Raw genomic sequence first — 21407 nt, 5'->3', positions numbered from 1 at the left:
CACATTTCATTTTTAAACCAAAATTCACAGCTGCTATCAGGGTACGATAAATGTATTGAAATCCTTGACAAAGAGATTTAAAAAAAAGAGGGGAGTTAGGAAAGTTCTTTGGGAGAAGTTCGCCTTCACTTCATGCCAGGAGTTGAGATTTGGCTTGAATTGCCTAACACCTTTCCTGAAGCAGTAATAAAAATTGTTACTTAATGAATAAATACAAGGTGTGTACATTTAGCTAGCACTAAGCTGTCACACTCACGGTCTCGGTTTATCCTTCTGACCATGAAAAGTTAGAAGGGAGGCACCTCCATTTTACTGCATAGGACCCTGAGGCCCTCATGGGGACAGCAGATGCAGAAGTGGGGCTAGCCCCCTTTGAAGTGTCTTGAATGCTGGCACCAGGCTCTTGTCACTGTGTTGTCACTTAAGAGACAATAGACCGTATTGCTGAGCAGTGTGTAGAAAGTGCCATTGCCAGGTGCAGATCACGCAGTGGAGGCCTGGAAAGCAGAGGCGGTCAGGCAGGAGCAGGCTGGGAATTCTCAGATGAGCTGTTGTGAGCCTTATACAAAAGCGCGTTTTTCTTTGGTGGCTTTAAGCCTTATACAAAAGAAGGACGGTTCTTATGAATGTAGGAGAATATAATTCTCCTCACATATAAGCTAGTGAGTATCTTTACTTTTCCTTTTTTTGGTTACTCAAGAAAACATGGATTTTCATTCTTTCTATTTCTTAAAAAAGAAAATATGTCCTATTTGTGTCAGTGGCCTCTCTTCCAGTGTCGTCTTCAAAGTTCTATGCGAGAAGGACTTTGAGGGAACACCCTTCTCAGAAAGCTTTCTTCTTCCTACGTTTCCTTTGTCTGCAGAGGGTGCTCAGAGAAGGGGGTAGTACCACTTCCGTTGCTGTCTTTTCGTTTGCTTCAAGGGTCCTGCCTGGTAGATAAAGAAATTGCCCAACTTGCTGTCCAAAAGAGAAGGTGCCTCACCCAGGGGACAGAGAACCTGCGTGGATCTGCTACTTTGGCAGAGGTGCATCTGGGAGAGGGTGGACACGGGGCAGGGGATGGCAGAGCACAGTTTGGGGACCCTGAAAGGCAGCCACATGCCTGGAGCCAGCACATGGAGAGTGATGGATCTGGGAATTTGGAGTCAGGGTAGCAGGGAGAAGGGTCCAGAGGGGGGAAATGGGACTGAATATTCTTGCTGGGAGGCCTGGCAAGCTGCAGGGAGGAGGCAGAGGGGATGGAAACTTTGCAGCCAGCACCTTCAGTACAGACAGCATGGGACACTCGCCTGGATGGAGGCATCCTGTGGGCTCTGTGGCAGGATTGACAGCGGGAGAGGATTTTGTCTTCTGCTGAGCCTCCTTCTGCCTCTGCTCAGAGGCTCCCACCTGCCCAGAACCTTCTGCTGCTCCTGGTACCATGCCCCACACACACTTTACTGAACCACGGAAACTGATAGTGACAGGCTCTGTGAAACGGTGGCAACAAAAGGAAAAGGCTGATGGTTGAACTGGCCTGGGCCTCCAGATTTAACAATGAGGCCGGTCTGAGGCTGGGGCCAGGGGTCCACGATGATGACAGTAGCTAGCCCGTCCGTAGGTGACTTGGACAGCCTTAGCAGGTCTGGCTCTGGAGAGGGTCCTGCCATAGCCCGAGCCAGCATCTCGTAGCCCTTTTGTTTGTGTGGGCGCTGGGCACAGGTTCACTGTAGTGTGCATGCGTGCAGAGGTGTGTGTACTTAAGCAAAGTCCTGCCTCCAGCCACAGGTGGGTGCTTGGCTCTCTCTGAAGATGGCTTTGGTCCATGGGACCCACAGGTCTCTGTCCAGCGCTCCCATGTGACTTCTGTGGGTTATTTGCAAAGAGCCAGAGGGTCGCCATTCCCAATGGACACAGTATCCCCTATAGTCATGCTCTGAGCCTCCCTGCTTTTGTCAAATTGCAGCTGACCCTTGCTCTAGCTGAGAGATCCCCAAACCTCTGCCCCTCAAGGGAGGCCTTGGGACCCCCACCCTCATGCACACCATATGCTCACCTCCCCGCCATGCTAGCTATGTGCTGTGGTGGGAAAGGCCCCTTGTACCTGCTGACTCTTGTGATAGCTGCGGCCTGTAGATCCGTGTTCCCACTCAAACCAAGGGCAGCTGCGAGGCCCTGCTCTAAGTAGCCCGCTTGTCGTCTGGCAGGAAGTGAGGTGCACCGATGGGCAAGGTGAAAAGCCAGGCTCTGTTAGCCCTGCGGCATTCACTGGAAGCAGGCCATTTTTGCGGCCTCTTCAGGGCCTGTGACAACCAGGGCTGAGCCCAGACTGACCCCGTGGTGGCCCACACCGCCCCGGGGACTCACAGGAGCCCAATTGTTGGTAGCAGACCCCCTTGTCCTGAGCTGCGCATGGCCAGGGTTGCTCTGTAGCCCAACGCCAGAGCAGTGCCCGCCGGAAACCTGGCTCCGAGTCTGTGTCTTGGCGTTGCAGTCTGGCTTTCTTGTTCTTTTCTCAAACAAACAATGTGCGTGGTATTTTCTTCCTTCTGCATCAATTAGCATCAGCTTTTAGTGACACTGGGACTGTGTCTACAGGCAGACGCCTGACTGTAGTCCTGCTCGTCTTTCTCACGTGTTTTCTGTTTCCACCCGGAGTTAGCTGCCTTTCCCCCCGCCTTCCTTCTCCAGACAAATCAGCCCCGAGAGCCAGGATCCAGTTCTCTCTGCTGTTCCATGGTCTGTCCCTGTAGGGTGCCCTTCTAGAAGCTGCGCAGGAGTCAGGAGGTTTATCCCTCTCACCCTCATTATGCGTGCCCCTAGGCTGCCATCCTGGGAGCTGAGCTTTCCCTCTTGGAGGTGGGTCGATTCTAGATCTCTCCCTGTAGGAAGGGACTGTGTCTGACTTGTCACCTTTGTGAACCCAGACTGTGACCTAGAGCCTGGCCCATAGTGGGCACTCACAAAGATTTGCTGAATGAGCAAAGAAAATGTTCCTTTGAGCTGAGTGGCAAAGCACCTGTGATGAGTTCCTTCCCCAGCCTTGCTTGTGGCTTATGAGTGATTAGAATAAGAAAGAAAACCCAACCCCCATGCAGGGGTTAAGCATCTCAAAGCCAGAGAGACCTGGACCACACGGTTGAGGCTTGTGGTGGCACCAGGCGTGTGCCTGCTCTCGAATGTCCTCAGCCAACCGTGTGGTCCCCAGCCTCTGGCGAGCTCACTGCTTAGGCTTATTAGGCCAACAGCCATTGTCCCCTCCAGCCTGGGGACAGAGCTGTCTGGTATTGCCAGGACTGCATTTATGTCATGGGCTGGCCCTTCTCCCCTCCCTTCCCCAACCAGACCTCAAATGTGAAGTGCGTGGCCTGTTACTCACAGGGGCTTGTCTTTTCTTGGACAGGTAAAGCCTTGGGGGAAAAAATCTCATTGAAAAATCGAGTTTCTCTTCCCAGGAAAACAGGCTCATCGTCATGTGGAAGGTCCTTTGAGAGCAGAGACTTAAGGATTAGATGTGAGATTCTAAGAGAGGCATCACTGGGGAAAACAGCAGAAAACTGTTTGGGACGGATGAGACTGTGGTTCCCAGCTCTCACACATGCATGGCCATGTGACCTGCTCTCCAAGAGCTGCGGCCACAGCTAGACATGGGCTTAACCTTGACCCAAGCCAGGCATCGCCAGAGCCAGGGGGAAGCCCAGGTCAAATCAGAGAATGTCTCCCAAAGCCAAACCTTGGTGACTTTGTAGGCTCTTCGCTGTCCCAGCGATCACGGGCAGCAATGTCCTTCCGCCTGCAGCAAGTGGGGGAAGATGCAGCAAGACGACTGTTCAAACATGTTGGCGGCATTTTAGCTCTTCAGTTTCAAGGAGAAACTCAAAAAGTAGCAACAGCAAATATTTATATAGGGCTTACTCTATATCAGGTTCAGATCTGAGGACAATGAAGTTGACATTAAAATCCCCATTTTACAGATGAGGAAACTGAGATTTACCGAGGAGAAGTAATTTGCCCAAGGTCATAGGGCCAGTAGAAGGCAGAGCTCAGATTCAAACCCAGGCATCTGGCACCAGCATCTGTGTCCCTCCCACTCTGCTTGTGCCATGCTGGGGGTGGGTATGGTCAGCTGTGTCAGCATTCCGTCAGGTCCACGTCGGCTTTTCCCTCTGCTTGGTGAGTTAAATGCTTTCATAAACATTCTCTTATTTGATCCTCATGGAGAGGGAGGAAAGAGTGTCACCCTCTTTCTAAAAACTGGTTTGAGTCTCATCAAAGGCCACAGAAAGAACTCATGGCCTTAACATGGAGTTTCATTTTTTAAACAACATTATTGAGATATAATTTACATCCTATAAAATCCATCCATTTTTAGGGTACAATTCAATGGTTTTTAGTATATTTACAGAATTGTGCAACTATCACTACAATCTAATTTTAGAAGGTTTCCGTCACCCCCAAAAGGAACCTCATGGGCACTCCCCACGCCCACCCCAGCCCAAGGCAGCCACTAATCCACTTCCTGTCTCTCTACATTTGCCTCTTCTGGACATTTCGTCTGTGTACTCATACGCCGTGTGGCCTTGTGGGTCTGGCTTCTTACACTGAGCGCAGCATTCTTAAAATTCTCCCATGTTATTACATGTGTCAGTTCTTCCTTCCTTTTAATTACTGAACCCTACACCATCCTATGTACCACGTTTTGTTCATCCATCCACCGGCTGAGGAAGATCTGGGTGGTTTCCATGTTTGGGCTGGATGGGAAAAGAAACTGTGTCTCAGAAACGTCTTGCACACTTGAGACAGTGACGTCATCAGTGGAGTCAGGCTGGACTCAGGCAGGCGACTCCTGTTCCTTCACTGATCCAAGCAAACATTTGGCTCCTTCTGTGTGCCTGTCACTGGTCTGAGCTCTGGGAGCCTGTAGTGAGCAAGACACAGAAGGCCTCCGGCTTCATGGTACTATCACTCCAGTGGAGGAAGACAATTAGCAAGTGACCACACTTAAAGGAGTGTTAAATAATGCTAAGTACTATGAAGAAAGCAACATAAGATAACATGAGAACAGGTAACACGGAGTTCAGAATTTTTCAGCATTTTCATTTTACTTAAATATCTCTAGATTTTCCCCCAGCATTTGAATTTTCTGTTTCAAACAACTATCCCAATAATTTCTGTTTTAAACAACTATCCAAATAATTTCACTTTAGGTGGAAAATGTTCAAAGATTTGCGAGAGAAGGAATAATTTTTATCTGTATACTTTGGGAACGCGCCGTGGACTGCCTTGTGGATGGGGTGTGGCTTCTGTCCACACTGTGTAGGGTTGGTGCACAACCCCCCCCCCCCAGGTCCTCCCACACCCAACCCACCTGAGAAGGCAGCCTGCTTTCCATCCCACAATCTGGGTCAGCTCAGAGGCCTCAGGAGTCTCCAGCTGAAATTGCATTAGTGTGTGTGAGCAAATTACCCCAGTTATCTGGCCATGTAGAAAGCTATAGTTTTGCTCTTCATGAAAAATTAAAATCTTGTCCTGATCTGATGGAAGGAAACGGATGAGGCAACTTGGGTGAACACAGCCATTGTTGATCAGGCAAATGATAAACATATTTTCCTGACTCAGGGGATCAATGGAGAATCTTAAAGAGAAAAATCACAGAAGAAATTAAGATTAAATTTGCAGGCCTGTAATTTTGGAATGCATTCTAAAACCGCAACAAAATAAGACTCTCTCCTGAAAATGCATTATTTATCCCCTGCCTGTTACCACAGTTACAGATTATCCTTTCCGTGGTTCAAACCGGAGTCGGTGATAGAAGCAGACCAGAGACAGACGACTTGTAGCTCACCGGTGAACTTAGAAATTCAGATGAGCAGCCATGATATTTTTAGACTGTTTGTGTGTACACTCACATCATAAATCGTGAGGATGAAGACAGCTGCGTGAGTCTAAATCCAATTGGGGCCACAATGTGGGCTTTACACAGCATCAATTTTAAGAGGAAAAAAATCCCGGAATTGGTTGTATGGTTCATTCCCATTGGTTATGTAGTTTTCATTAGTAAAATCTTGGAGGAACATCAAAAGCCGTTTGGAGTTCAGTGGGGACCTTCCAAGGAAGCCCAATGATTTCCTTCCTAATGAAACTGCTCATACAATCATATTTACCAGAGTGAGATTCAGAAAGAGCAAATTGTCCCACTGGTGTTAATGGATGGGCATCGGCCTCAGATGTCATCGCTGTTGAAGTCACACAAGCCAGACAATGGGAACTTTTCAGTAATTGAAGCACAAAGTCATATGAAATGTCCCCGTGGAGAGGTGTGTGCTTCAGTACCCACGAACAGAGGTATCAATTATCTGGGCAAAGTTCTCTCCAAATTCTCTGGAAAATTGGTACTTCTCAGGGGGAAAAAAAGGGATTTTGCAGTTTTGAAGATAAAGTTTGAAGATGCTTTCAGGAAGGTTGTCGTCCAAGCCAATTAAAATTTCATCGGGTTGTTCTCTCAGAGAAGATAAGCAGACAAAACATTACGGGGCCAAGTCTGTCGCCATGTATCGTCCTGAAGAGAGAAACACTGGAACATAGTTAAGAGCAGAGGTTTGGGAATCCCACAAAACAGTTTGGTTCCCAGCTCTGCTGCTAACTACTTCTGTGGCCCAGGGCAAGCCACATACGCTCTCCAGCCTCAGGTTCCTCATCTGTAAAGTGGTGACATCATAAGCCCCTGTCTCCACAGGTTTGCTGGGAGGACTCAGTGAAAGGTATGAAAATCAGCATAAAGTAAATGCCTAACATAATGGCAATCTATTCAGAATGACATGGAAGGAATGGAATTTGTTAGACTAGCAGAGAGAAAACGATAAAACTGTTTATTGATCATTTATGAGAAATTTGACTCTCTTCCCTGAGAAATCAGAGCAATACTCTGATAGGCCAAATAAGCTATTAGCACATTTAAGGAATGTATTTAACACCCTCCCTCCCTGCCTTCCTTTCTTTCTTCCTAGATTACTTTTTCTCACTGACAATTAGTGAGTCATTTGAACAGTTACTTTAAACCAAACTTTAAACATCGTGGGTAAGCACTTGCACGTCAGTGGTATTAGTCTGTTGGCTCCTCGAGCAGAATGGTGATGGCAGAACATGCAAAAATCTTCAACAATACAGTGACTCACTCAGCACTGCTCTGTGCCAGGCACAGCCCCAGGTGGTAACACGCTTTGCCACAAAGGCCAAGGTCAAGGCTGGACCCTTCAGGTGGGTCCGTAGGGCTCATGCTGATCCACCTGAAGGATCCCATGACTCCGGCCCCAGGCACTGGGTCCCCCTGACCTAGGCTTCGTCCAGCCGTTTCCTGGGGTTCACATTGTGCCATGAGAAGGAACTTACAAATCAGTCTTCCAATTACGTATAAATCTAAAGATCCCTCAGTGGGTGTCCCCCAGACAATGGGTCAGTGCGTCCACTCTCCGCAGAGAGGACAACTTCTGACTCCTGAATAGAAGAGCTGTGATGGCTTGGAGGGTGGGTGCTCAGGAGAACAAGATGGGGACATTTGTGGGATGGACTTCTTCTCCCCAGAGAATGGACATCCATTGGTGAGGACGGTAGGTTTGACATCTGATGTACTTTTTTCTGAGTAAGAGTAAGTGGCTGGGCTATAAACATTTCACTGAATCATTTTCTCCACCACAACTTCTCTCTAGCTAGCTTTCCTCTCATTCATGAATATTTATGCCTTGTCTGCTTAAAATGATGGGAGGGGGGAAAAAACAAGCTTTATCCTCAGTCTCAATTTTTCTGTGAGGTGTGAGCATCAGTATAAGATAGTAACAGTGTACTTGAGCTAACCCGAGTGCTTAGACCAATATTCATTTAAAGCCCAAGTTGGCTGCGTATTAACACTGCATTGTAATGTGGTCTGTACGAGATAAGGAAATGGAGGGGCCCTGCACACGGTGCCCGACACGTATCAGTCACTGGCTCTCCGCTTCCTTCACCTTTTTGGAATCGAGCTTCACGTAATTTACTTGAACCTAAGGGACGAAGTTTCAGAAGGTTTGGAGAGTGACTCCATCTGGTTCTGAAACCCATCAAGGCGCTGGTCTGGGTGCTGTGGGGTCTTTGCTTGTGCCCCCAGCACCTGCCTTCTCACTCCTTCCGGCTGACCTCAAACACCTTTCTGTGCCTCCATGCCTCGCCTCTTCTCTCTACCTCCTTCTTCCGTGAACTCCGCTCCTGCCTCACCTGCCTCCTTCTCAGAGTCCCATGCGGTGGATCCTGCTGGCCCAGACTCCCTGAGGGTGGCTATCAGAAGGCAGTTCTGCTCAGAGCTTATAGGGGGCAGGATCTAGCACACACATGTCTGCCTGCAGGCCAGCAGGGTTGCAGAAGTTGGCTGGCAATGCAGATTCGTTCTCAGGCAAATTTCTGAAGTGAGGGGGGCGAGCTGATTATGCAGACCGCTCCGAATTCAATCTCCCGATTTATGTTATCGCTGGAGCCCGTGATAGAAGCACTGCCCGTTAATTCAGACTTGCCTATTACTTATTCTTTATCTAGAGGAAATAAAGAGAAACAATTACCTTGCTGTGACATTCTGCCGTCTCTACAAAGCCACCTGCACCTGAGACTTTGCTGGCAGCAGAAAGAACAAGTTAAATGTTAAATATTTCACAAAGAAGCGAGTAGCAGGGCTATTGAAAATAAATTTAAAAGACCTTCATGTATTCTGGTCATATATCCCTAGCATAAAACTGCCCCAGAGATAAAATAGCTTTCTGACAGGAGCGCTGTGGCGGGGGAGGGGTACGACCCCGTGAGGGAGGCAAAGAAGGTAACACTGGAAAACCCACTCGACCTCCGGGCACAGACGCGGCGCCTCCTTTGTGAAGGCATCTTTGAAATGATTGAAGTTGGACTATTACCGCTGAGCCCTTTTCAATAATGAATTTTAAATTATAAATGACATTTTGCTGCGTGCTCGCCTCTCCCACCTGTTAGTAGTTCCCGGGTAAAGTCAGTGCAAGTGTTGTTTAACGGGAGCGAACTTCTCAGGAAGTTAAGCGTGGAGCTTAGTTTCAGTTCTTAACTAAGAATGCTCCCAACCCTCCCCAATTTAAATGTTTGCGAAAGTCATTCCAGGGACTAGCCTGGCCTGCACACGAGACTCACATTCACAGGGAAGCATGCCCTTTCAGTCTCTCCCCATTGAGGACGGGCTGTGGGAGCCAAATGTTGGGACGATGTAGGCCCATGGGTGCCTTAGGCAGCCCAGGGGACCCTGTGAGACTGTCTTCCTCCCATGGGGTCGTGACAACAAGTGAGGACCGCCCACTAAAATTACAGGACTGGTTCAATGAAACAATTACCAGTCAAACTACAAAGAAATTGCTGTTTGTTTACTGCCCTTAAAGGAAGCTGCTAAGACAAAGAAAAGATAATTTGAGAGTAATCAGTGGTGTGCCAGGCCTTTCCGCTGACCCTGGCGTTCAGAATTTTTTCTCATTGCATCACCCATTCTCGGCAATTAGGTGTGCTTTCCTTATTAATGCCAGAGTAGGGAAGCAGAAAATGAAGGCCCTTCTTCGCAAATAGCTGCTTAATGTTGCAGTGCCTGCCTATAAGTCATGAAAGCCGTGGAGGTTTGCCCATCCCTGAGCACAGGACGCCCTTGGTGACAGCTGCAGAATAGAAGTATGAACACAGACAAGCAAATCCTGGCATTTTCTGCTGGCCTGTGCACATCTGCTGGCCTGTGCACATCTGCTGGCCCAGTGCCTGGGTGGAGCTGGGCACACTCCCTCACGGGCCGGCCCCCAGGAGGGTCTGAGCCTGCCTCCCAGGGGTGCCGTGTTCTCTAGCTGGGCCCTGAACACTTGCTGCTTCTCAGCAAATCCTTGGCTCCCTGTGTCTCTTGTCCTTTCCCTTCAGGCAGCGTGATTGGAGCTGCAGGGCATGGAGAGGGGGATGGTTAGGGGGCATAGACAGGTTGTGCGTATGTCCCATTACCTAGTTGTTATTACCTGCACGCAAAATGCCACCCTAAATGCTGCACACCCCACATCTCAGTTTCCAGGCGTGACATAGGTGGCACTGAAGATGGAGGCCTGCTCCCTTTTAGCCTTGGTGCACCTAGAATGGGAAGAAAGTTCAGCAAGAAGAGCTGAGATAGACCTGACATCTGCTTTCTGTACCGTGGAGTTGGCCATGCCGTCCCTGTGGTGAGATTTCTCTAAAAGACATCTCTAGGGAAGCCCATCTACATAGTGCCATTGGTCTGGAGGCAGAGGATTGGCCTGGCTGACCTCTTGACCCCATAACCACTTGAGCAGCCATCACCTCCTGCTGCCAAAGGTGGCCTGAACCCAAGCGTGCCTTGTCAGCCCTGCTCCCAGACTCGAGAAGCCATAGTAGGGACACACTGCACACAGCTAGGAGCCACTTTGTCCAGTCCTGACTGACAGGCCAGGCCTGGATGAAACACCGCTTACCCGGGGAGGTCTCCTGAACCCCTGCACTTGTACAGACTCTTTTGGCCCCTTCCCTTGTGTGTCTCACTATGGCTTGTAGGTCATCCTGCCCCATTCTCCCCAGACTCCCCAGACAGTGGCTCTGATCTCAGGCATCTGTTTCCCGCACTGAGCTGTGAGGTCTGAGAAGTGAGGATGATCATGGCGGCCTGCCTAGAGCCCCTGGGTGGACATTGTAACATGGGAGTAGAAGAGGGAAGTTTGCCCAGGGCCGGCACCTGGACCATAGGCCTGGGGGCGTGGCCTACTGAAGGGTGAACCTGGTGCTAGAGTGGGGGCATCGCTGTTACGATGCTAATGTGACTACGACTGCTGACAGGCAGCGAGTCCACAGCTCTGTGCCCCTCTGACTCGCAGGTAACTTAAGTAAGGCTCTCTGAGAAGCTTCAGGTGCGCCTCCGGGAGAAAACAAAGGAATTGATGGTGCCACCTCCACCCTCTGACAGCCTTCGCCCTTCACTCTCCCGTGCACTGCTCATTAGCTGCCACAGGCATGAACCAAAATGCAAATAGCCGTTCTCTGAGCCCAGGGCATGTCCCCCAGCTGGGCTGAACTGGTGGTCCCAGGGGTCTGGGCTAGTTCAACGGGACAGAGTCATCTGCACCCTCGGGCAGCAGCACCCACATGGCTCTCAGGCAAGGCCTGCGGAGCCCTTGTTGGCGCCAGAGCTAGTGTGCCAGGTGGTGAGCTGGCACTCCTGCTCACCTGTGGTGGGAAGTGACCATCTCTTATTCTCGTATTCCCAACATGGGGAGCCGCTGATGGGCTGTGAAGTACAGCGCCTGACACCCACACACCTTTCTCTTGCCAAGACACCTGCCTGTGACAGGACAGGCAGATTGCTCCATAAACGATGAAACTGGAAGGAGTTTGCCAGGCACCTCCTGCGCGGTGTTGAGGCTGTTCCCTATGAGTGCCCCATTCTGAAGGCAATTAGTCTAATTGCTTTTGTTATTTCAGAAAACAAATTAAACCACCCGAGTGTTTCAGGGCAGAACAATGTCTGCAGTGTAGTAAAAGAAACATTTCAGGAGCGCGAGTTCACAGCCAGCAGTGTCTGAGCAAACAGCCAGGAAGCAGGCATGAGGAAGGCGTAAGGGACGGGCACCCAGGAGGTTGGGACCTTTGTGAGGTGAGCTCCTGGCCGTCTCTGAGTGGATTTGGGGTCCTGCTGAGGCCTGGAAGCCATCCTCCTGGACTCCTGTCCTTCTCTCCCGGGGCTGCAAGGTCTGTGGATTCTGTGTCCTGTCCACCAACCTCGTCGCCGACTGGCTCAGGCCCACCCTCTGTGACAAGGCCCAGCAGAGCGGCCACCATCGGAGCTCCCTCTCTTCCTCCCAGCCGCCCTCCTCACGGCCACTGTAGGGGCTGCCTGAAACACAACTAACATAATTCGCCACTTCCAAGCAGCTCTGTGGCTTCCTGTAAGCTACCAGATAACCCTTAGCACCAGGGAGCTGGAGGCCCCGCCGGCCTGCATGCAGGTCTTAGAAAACCTAGTTTCCTCATGCTTTTGCTCTGTGCTTTACATGACTGTGCCTTTGTCCCAGTGGGATGTGGCAGGCGTGCACACACACACACTCACACACACACACTCACACACACACGCACGCACACACTCACACACACACACACGCACACACACACACACACGCACACACACACACACTCACACACACACTCACACACACACTCACACACACACACACACACACTCCCTCATCCCTAGACTGCTCCCCGCTCCCCAGCCTGCAGGCCAGGCATCCTTGCCTCGTGAACCCTTCCCCACAATGGCAGGAGGAGTTAGGTACTTTCTCCTTTGTGTCCTGCTGGGCCTACCGTGTTGCCCCGAAAACAAAGCCTAGCCAGACCATCAGCTCTACTGCATCTTTGGAGCAAAATTTATTATAAGACCCAGTGATTATTACATTATATTATATTATATTATATTATATTATATTATATTATATTATATTATATTATATTATATTATAAAGACCCAGTCTTATATTACATTATATTATATAAGACTGGGTCTTATATTAAAATAAGACTGGGTCTTACATTAATTTTTGCTCCAAAAGATGCATTACAGCTGATGGTCCGGCTAGGTCTTATTTTTGGGGAAACACGGTAGGACTGACCTTACGTTTATGTTGTGTTGCCTGCACTTATCTCTCTGGTGCTCTCACCAGACTGTAAGCAACTGAGAGAGAAGGGGCCTCACCTTGTTCTCTTAAGCACTTAGCCTGTGGCAAAGCATCTGTCAACCAGAGAGAATTCAATACCTGCTGGGTGGATAGATGGGTGGATGGGTAGATGCATGGACAGTGAGTGAATGAGTAACCTCGAGGATGGGCAAATGCTCTTGTCCCAAGGAATTCTTCCTCAGCCCTACTCAAAATCAGGAACTACCCCAGGGAAGAGAGAGAGAGGGGGAGGGCCTCACTGAGGGCTTCTGTTCTCCACCCAGCACCCCCCTTTCCTGAGTGGTGAGAAACTCGTTCTGAGAGTGAGTGAGCAGTTTGATGACAGAGGCCGTGTCCTCTTTCCTTCCACTCAACCACAGGAAGCTTGCAAATTGTCCTTTCTCCCTGTTCCATAGCCTGAAATGTGCAAATCCCAACTCCATCGCTCCCTTCAGCCCTGGAAGCCTGTTTGGCATAGGGGTGGAGGGCTGGTCTCTTGGACAAGCTAGCCACCCCCTCTGTGTCCCCATAGGAAGATCCTGCAACTCAGAAACACCCTCTATTTAAAGTTTTCCTGAACTGTGTGTTGAAAAAGGAGGAGGGAGCAGCCAGAAGGTGTGCTCTGTTCTCGGGACTGACGTGGCTCTCAAACCCAGAACCCAGACCACCTGCATCAGATTCAGCGGGAGCAGTTCCTAAGAATCAGCTTCTGGGCCCCACCCCAGTCCTGCTGAGTCAGAATTTCTGGGATGGGATCCAGGACGGGTATTTTAAACTAGCACCCCTGACATTCAAGGGAGGGTTTAGACTCATTGCCTGAGTAATTCAGGAGGTAGTTGGAGAAGAATTTAAAATGACAGAAATTTGAATTGAATACATCCATCTCCCTCTCAGAGGCCCCAGACCTGCCCTTGGAAACCCACCCAGCGGTTCAGCAGCCTTCACCCCTTCCCTTTGATCTGCTTTTCCAGCCTCAGCAGAAACACATCCTGCTCCCCACATCCTCAAAACTACCTTGTGTCTTCAAACCTCAGTAGAATTACTTGGAAACACTGCGTCCTGGTTAGAATTTGTTTTAGCCATGCTTAGCTGCATGCTACTTTGTCAGACTCGTCCTTAAGGCTTTCTTCTTCCCACCTCAGCAGACTACGCTGTCCACTCACTCAGTTCACACAGCTGCTGTCACATAATCCGGCCTGTGTCTCAGGTCCCGTGCTGAGATCCAGCTGGAGAGGACATGCAGGGGACACCTCCCCCCACACAGCTGGGCTACCCCATGTGCACCCCTGTGTGAGGTTGGCCAGTGGCTCTGATCTCATGGCCCCCCTTCCCAGAGCAACAATGGACTGCTTCTGGGTCACATGCACCTCAGGCTCTCTGCCTGTGCTAGTCTGCCTCCCCTCTAAATTCCCAGCCATCCCACTGAGGGCTTAGCACCCTGTTGGGGGCTTCTCAGGATGTGACATAGGACCTGCCTTTGGGAGTGCACTCTATATTTGGGGAAAACACAACCACAAGAAAGTAACAGTGAGTAATATAGGACAGCACGTGGTACCTTCCACATTTATGAGAAACAGAATTATGGCCTCAAGGAGCTCTGAGGAGATGAATGTGGGCTGAGCCAGGTAGGAAGGGCTTTGAGAGAACTCGAGCCAGACTTCGAAGGATAGGTGAGGAGTGGAGCGGAGTGCGTGCTCCCGCTAGAGGTAATGACGGCAAAGGAGGGGGCGAGCATGACCTGGGCAGAGGCTGAGGGAGGCCAGCATGGTGGTACGTTTTGGGACTAACAGTGAGAGGTCAGGCTGCCCTGTGGGCAAAGAGTCATTTCACCCAGTGGAAATGCCTAGGGGTGTGGTTTACTGCATAGACTATCTGAATTAAGGCACGTCACAGAAAGGTTAGACTTAAATTCCTAGTTCACTCAACTACATTTTGTAGGAAAAGCATAAGAAAATGGCCTCTTCTTTTCACATAACCTTGGAGAATTTCCCCCATTAAACTTTGCAGTTGGGCTAACCTTTTCCCTGGCTCCTGGCCCAGAAGTCACAGTCTCCTCCACTTCCTGCACTGTAGCTTCTGTCCATCTTTCATGGCTGTTCGTCCTTCTGTGGTGGGGCAGCCAGGGAGCATTCCTGCAGTGTCAACCACAGCAATCGCGTGGACTGGCCCCAGGAGGCTGGCCCCGGTGACGCTTTGTTGTACAACTAGTAAGTGCTTTTCTGTTGTGAAACAGCTTGAATATTTTAAGCCTGGGTTATGGTTTTGTTTAGAGTATTTAAGTGGGGGTGGGGGTGGAGCTATGTTTCTCATTGTTTAACTAGAAAAACCTGCATATAGAGTCAGCAAAGAAGAGCAGTTTTGTCATTGGAGAAATGGCAGTAACGGGCTGTTTTGGGCACCTGGACCCTCACACCTGGTCTGGTAGATTCATGCTCAGACAACAGAGGCAGGTTCTGTGCTATGGGTGTTTGGGTGGGTGCAGCAGGCAGCGAGGTACTTCAACACCCCTGATGCAAGTGTGGGGAGCAGAGTGGCCAAGGAGAACATCTTTGAGCCCCTGGAGATGTGAGATAGTTGTGATGTGTCCGTGAACACACTGCAGGTTCAGTGACTGTCATGGTGGGAGGTGATTGAAGCTGAATTCAGAACAAGGAATCAATACATACCTGGTGGAACTGTTTGGCATATGAAGGCTTGGGGCTGCCTTGCAACATATGGGTGATGCAGGTAAAGAAGTCAGTTCTTGCCTCGCAAACCTTCACCTGCTTTTCTGGTCCTTTCTATCTTCTTACCTGCCTCCAGGTGCTGAACACTTGAATTTCTTCCTTGAGTCATGTGTGCAGTCATTTGTATTCATTCTCTGATGATTTGCTCTCAGGAGCCAGTATCAGCCATTCACACCTCAGTGAATGTCTATATACTAAAGTCAAACTCCTTGAGACAGGATATTTGTGTTTGAACCCCTAATCCTCATTGTGGTGTGGAGCACTGTGTCCCCTGTTTATGTAAAGATTTTGTACCGAGGTTGAAGAACCAGGACAAGATGAGAGAGGAGAAGGTGCACTGGGTGACAGGCCTTTCCTGTGCATTGTGGGCAGGGCCTGAACCATTGGAGAGGAAAGCAGAGCGTGGCTGCTGAGGGGGAATAAATGGCTAGTGTTTAGGAGAAAGTATTCTAACACTTGTTACAAATGGGAAGGAAGATTTTTTTCAAGGCTACTGCAACCGGGGAGAGAGATTGAACTCAACTCCAAATCCACAAGGACAAGGAAGTATTTATAGCCAGCAGGCAGAGTGAGGGAGGGGATGGAAAACTACTGAGAGGAACTTGGTTATCAAAGTATCAAGGGTGTGGGGAAGAAGATTTTGATTGAATATCAGGAATGGGGGGATTCTATACAGACTGGCAAAGTAGGAATCTGTGCTGAAACTGAGCTCAGCAGGCCAAGAACAGGGTTTAGTGGAGAAAAAGGCTCAAAGGAGCCTGACCAAATTTTGGTCAAGTCTTTGTCATCAGGTATTCAGAATGGAGAGTGACTTGCAAGGCCTAGCACACTGTCACTGAGGATGCTGGAATGGCCGCTGCCTGATGTAATTTCTTGTAGATGCCCATGCATCATAAAGATGGTTTAACTCCTGAGACCTAGAAGAGACCTCACTTGCTGTTCCTCAGTCAGGCTTTGGAGAGAAGTTGAGGCCAGACCCTGCTTGCGTGTAGCTCCAGAAGAGCAAAGGATCCCCGGAACACCTCCCACCCCTGGGACTCCAGAGCTGGGCCCAGGGGCAGCTCAGGACCCAGGTGTCTTGTCACTTCACCTGCTCTCTCGGGTTACCGAAGAACCCACTCAAACTGGCTGGAACAGTAGGGAAAGTTATTTTCATGCATCACAAAGTTCCTGGGTAGGGCAGACCCCAGGCTGTGAACCATCATCTGTGTCATGAGGAACCAGGCTCCTTTACCCTGCCATCCCCGATGAGCTTACTTTGCCCTCCGTCTATCCCTGCAGAGTCACACGCAGATATCACAACATCCAGGGGAAGCAAAGACTTTTTCTTCTTAATCTTTCTTCAGCACCTGAGAGACTGCCCCTCCCACTTGAGCGGTCAGGGTGGTAATATGTGCCTCTTCCTTGCATGCCAGTCAAATGGGAGTTCTGGAGTATCTTTAACTAATCACCTGCAGTGAAATGGAAATTCTAGAGTCAACCGTTACATCCTTGCATGTCCTGTCTCCAGTCTATTTGAGTCAAATTGAATTCTGAGCCACAGTGTGGAGTGTTGATAGACTAAAAGAAGGTATTTTCTACATCTTGGAGTGAGTAAGAGACATAAAGGGAACCCTGGCATCAAAGGGGTGCGGAGCTTGGCAGTGTTTCTCAGGAACTCTCCAAGGTGTTGGGGAGAAGGCAGTGCCAAGGTCCCCAGTTGCCCCCCAAGGCTCATGTGTGCTATGCTTGCACACTAGCACCTGGTCTGTTCCTAACCTGGCTAACTTTCTCTCTGAGAAGGTTCCCTCTGACATCAGAGCCTCAGGGGCATGAGGGGATGTCGTAAAAGCAGATGTCACTGACTATCTGGCCCCAGTAAGGATGTGGCTATGACGAGCTGTCAGCCTTTCTCATGCCACAGCCCCGTCTCGGATGATGATGTCTGTGAATGACTTAGGACAAGATCAGACGGTTTGTGAAATAGAGACCATCCTTTGCCTAAGGGGCTTATGTGTTTGGCAGGACTCTTTCTCGAAACCCACACAGGCTTAGAATTTGCCTCATCCTTGCTGAGAGATGGAAGGTTCTGAGCTGTGGTTATGAGAATGTGTCATTATTTTCTTATTTTAACATCCCAGGTTATTTGTTCTTTTCTTTTTAAATGTGTTTGTGGAGGGCGGGCAGTAGAGTTCTTAAAAGAAGACAACTTATGAGAGTTATTACCGAAGCTGATCAAATGGCATACCAAATCATCTAAATGGTATAAAACGCTTAGATATGAATAGCATAATAGTGAAAACAATTGAGTACCTGACCCGTCTCCAAGGGCACTGGTGTGAAATACGTGAACCCCCAGATTTGTCTTGCCCATCACCAACAGGATCTGTAACTACAGAATTTCTTTGGAAATTTGGAATTTTCTCTTTCTTTCTTTCTTTCTTTCTTTCTTTCTTTCTTTCTTTCTTTCTTTCTTTCATTCTTTCTTTCTTTCTTTCTTTCTTTCTTTCCTTCTTTCCTTCTTTCTTTCTTTCTTTTTTTTTCAGTTTGGGGGGGAGGGAGAAAAACCAAATCTGCATTCATCTTAACATGTTTTAAGGACAGATTTGCAGCAACAAATGTTGGTGAACTAAAACTGGCAGATTAAGTTGTGGAGTTGGGATATGGAACAGGAAATTGGTCAGTGCCCCAGTAAACTGCTTAGGAATTGAATTAAGTCCCTTGTAAGAGACCAAACTGCTGAGAATGTGAGAATCCCCGTTGTTCTTGAAGTGCCACCTCTGACGGCAATCCGTCTGTTATGACAGGGAGGATGGATGGCAGGTCCCAATATTGAGACATAGGATTGAAACCCGCACTAGTTATGGCATTTTCCCTCTAGATTGGAAATTTTAATAGCAGAACAGTGTTGACAGATGGAATTTGAGTAAGTGATTTGTGCAAGCGGTCTACAGTTCACAAGAGCATTTTGTTCCCAGCAGTCTGTCGTCTGTCATCAAGCCGTTGTTTGGACCTTTGGAAACTAAAATGCAGTGTTCCACAGGCATATTCCCCAGAATGGGGGCTGATTTCTAGATGAATTTCTAAAACTTTATTTAACCCCTAATGTAGTTAAAAATTCTCTATGCATGTGGTTATATCAGAGAACCTGGTATTATAAGTAAAACAGTAACATTGAAGAGGAAATTGGGTTTTTATGTTTTGTTTTTTTGTTTTTGTTTTGTTTTGTCTTGTTTTTGATTGGTGTAACCTGAAGGAAGGCAAAAAGCTAACTCCATACATGGAATGCAAGACTGGGAGGAGTTTGAGCGATACTTGAGTTCAAGTCCCTATTTGTGGAATGAGGAGATGGAGTTCCAGAGAGGTATAGTGTCTGGCCGAAGGTCACACAGCCAGCCTATGTGACTAAAACCCAGTCCTGCCCTGACCCAGAGAATAATGCCTGTGGAAAGTTTCCCAAGAGACTATCAGATATATTTAGGGTTCTCTAGGTTGTGTTGGGTCCAACTGGATGTCTGTTTTTCCCAGTTTCACTATAAAATAAGTCCTGTTCCTTTTTTATTAAATGGAGATGGGGCCGGGGACTAGTATTAGGCTTCTCTAGGAATCAAACCCACAGACGGAATGAAGAGAGAAGAAATGTGTGTTCCTGTGAGAAATGACAACCAGGTGAAACTAACGCAGCAAGAGACCAGGAACTGAGACCGTGGAGATTGGTCTTTCCAAGGAGGAGCTGGGCTTTGCCTCTGTGAGCCTACCGAGGGCAGGCAGATCTGCCCACCAGGTGGTGCTGCCACCCCCATTCTGCTTCCTGGCTGGCTGGTTGGAAAGAGCGCTGTCGGCATAGAGGACCATGTGGCCATGACGGGGAGAGGGAGACTATCCCAGGAATCCTTGATGAAAGAAAGCAGAGATGGTTATATCAAAACGTAATCCGTGAGCCAAGGATAACCTAGAACACATCCAGGCTAAAACAAGAAATAAAAGCCGAAGTGTTCATGTCAGAAAGCCTCAGTAGGCTTTCAGTCTGGGCCTGCCTGGCCCACTCAGGGCCTCATCGTGACCCTGTCTTAAAGGCAGCCTTGGGCACCAGGGACCCACATGTCCCTTTCCTCTTCTGTGTGACCCATTACATCACACTGTCCACCTCTTGAGAACAAGGACTGTTTTATTTTTAACTCTCTGTGGTCCACTCATCAGATGTTTAATAATATCTATTGATTGAATTTACTCAAGTTTAAGGTAGCTTTCATAGAACAAAACAATATTTTTTAAAAATTTAATATTTGCATTTGAAATTTTAGACAAATGTTTATTGTTTTTATTCCCACCCCCCGTCCCCAAGTCCGACCACCCCTTTGGCAACCACCACCTTGTTCTCTGTGGGTCTTGTATCTATGGGTCTGCTTCTGTTTCTGTTTTATTTTAGTCATTTATTTTGATTTTTTTAAGATTCCACATGTAAGTGAGATCATACAGTATTTGTCTTTCTCTGACTTTTTACTTAGTATAATATCCTCTAGGTCCATCCATGTTGTTGCAAGATTTCATTCTTTTGTATGGCTGAGTAACATTCCATTGTATATACATACCACATCCTCTCTATGTAGTTGTCTACTGATGGGCACTTGGGTTGCTTCCTGTCTTGGCTGTTGTAAATAGTGCTGCAATGAACATAGGGGTGCATATATCTTTTTGAATTAGTGTTTTTGTTTTCTTCAGATAAAGAAAACAAATGGTTCTTTAAAATCTATAATTTAGAGATTTAATCCTAATCACACTTGTTTGTCCCAAGTGTCGATTGCCTCTTGCTATGGTCTCAGTTCCGTGTGCAAGTTCATGGCAGGGCGGTTGCTGATTCCCCAAAGAAACGGGAGAAAACAGTGGAATCCCCTCGGTTTCTGGAAGTCTGCTAGCTAAAAGTTTCCCTGGAAGGTTCAGCCCCATGCACCACCCCTTTCGAGGCAGTTGGAATCTGCTGGGGGATGGGAAGGTGACAGTCCACCTCCCCTTAGAGATCTGAGCTGTCCGTCAGCACCAGATCGGCTTTCGGCTTTCAAGGCCACAGAAGCTGGGATGGCTAAGTCCCCTCTGATTTTCCTGCCCACCCCTTTTAGAATGTGGCAGTGTGTAAACCTGTCCTCCACATTTCTTGTCCTTTCATGTCCTTCCCAGGAGGCTGACCAAGGCCTAAGCACACAGCAGGTCGTTCAGGAAACATGCTGAAACTATCTCAAAAGTTCCAGGTTTCAAAGCATTGGACTGTTCCTCCCCTGCTCCTGCCCGCTCTTTAATGATAACACTCTTACTGATAACAGCAGTCACGCCAGCACCTCCTGTCTGGGAGGACCCTCATAACTGGTCAACAATGGCCCATCATCTCGGGGCACACTCCTGAGGCCCAGTCATTCCTCATTTCATAGATGGGGCACAGACCAGAGGACAAATGTCTTGTAGGATGTAGAGGGGCCAGGATTCCAGCTCCAAGGCACCATCCAGAATTCCATCAAGGGGAGCCTGTTCTCCCTCATGAAATATAATAGGTGGGATTCTGCCTTGACTAACTCTAAGACTCACTTCAAGCTGGGGTGTAGACAGAAAGGAAATGGGAGGAGTGGGGCTGCCTCTACCGGAGAAGATTGGGTGATGACATCCATTTCCTCCTGAGTGTACTGGCTGGGATTGTAAAACCCAAGGCAGATATTTCAAGGCTTTCATTACTCTTAAGGACAAAAATCATTCTTTTATATTTATACATAAATAACTGTTTTCTTGAGCAGGCTCAAAGAAATGAAACACAGATGGCGATAATGTTGAAAATGTTTACCTATTTCCTCTCTGAGGACATCAGATTAGCCCTTTCTGTGGGTGGAATGTGTGATCTGCTGGAAGACAATATCATCCTTTTGATCTTGCAATACATTTTTCATATCTTTGCCGCAAGAGCTGATTAGTATCGTGACATTTTTAAACAATGACTGTTCACTGTGCAGAATGG

At 48.4% G+C, this 21407-nt stretch overlaps 1 protein-coding gene across 2 annotated transcripts in view; it reads left to right on the top strand.

Moving 5' to 3' along the window:
- FSTL4 (follistatin like 4) overlaps positions 1-21407 on the top strand; it is a 365854-nt gene that overhangs the window by 103527 nt on the left and 240920 nt on the right. The gene's annotated exons all lie outside the window — the stretch shown is intronic.

This window comes from Rhinolophus sinicus, chromosome 5 (assembly GCF_057876585.1).
Source record: "Rhinolophus sinicus isolate RSI-liver-muscle chromosome 5, RSI-T2T, whole genome shotgun sequence".
Classification (NCBI taxonomy): domain Eukaryota; kingdom Metazoa; phylum Chordata; class Mammalia; order Chiroptera; family Rhinolophidae; genus Rhinolophus; species Rhinolophus sinicus.
The sequence above is the reverse complement of the archived record's forward strand: the minus strand, read 5'-3'. Positions and strand labels throughout refer to the sequence as shown.